Consider the following 800-nt stretch of genomic DNA (forward strand, 5'->3'; position numbering starts at 1 on the left):
CATTGTAAGATATATAAACAAGAGAAACTAAAACAAAGAGAAAAACACAAATGAAAAGCAGCCGAAGTTCCAGGTATTTTTTATTAATATTCTGCATTTATTTCTGTGTACATATGTGAAGTTTCGGGGGCCGTTATTATTCCACTGTCAGCAACGTGCAATGTGATAATAATAAGAAAAAAAACGTAGGTCTTTGGAGAGGCATTACCTTTAGAATGTGTATTTAAATAGTTTCTGCAGATTTGCCTAATTTTAATATTAAGAATATCTAATACCATCACATCTACCAGTCCCCATGACTGCAGTATTATCACGTATCATGCGTGCGCTGGTGGAATATGATTTTTATTTTGCAAAAAAAATTAAACACTAATTTCTATTTTAATTTTCAAATAAATGTGTTTTTTTAAAATGCAGAGTACCCATACCCAAACCATGGCTCTTGTTATTTTGTCCTCTCCCATAATGAAGAAACAAATTAGTAGGCCTACTTTATAGCTACTTAACTTACATTAATTTATATTTCCATCACCTTACTCTTACTTTATAGACCAAAGAATGGGTTTAGAAAAACTCTCTTCCGAGGGTTGAGTATTCAGTCACCATATGACAGGACATATTAGGAAGGGGACAAAATGAATGAATGCCTCTAGCCTATTTTGTGCATATTTTACTGTAAATGTGGTCGCCATCCGGGTCACATTGTTTTTGTAATTAGTGAAATGTCAATACCAACTGTAATTATAGGTTCACTTTGCGAACGTGTAACCCGTGTTGAGCAAATGCCTCATAAAAGATGG

This window comes from Nansenia antarctica, assembly GCF_963989245.1.
Source record: "Nansenia antarctica genome assembly, chromosome: 1".
NCBI lineage: Eukaryota > Metazoa > Chordata > Actinopteri > Argentiniformes > Microstomatidae > Nansenia > Nansenia antarctica.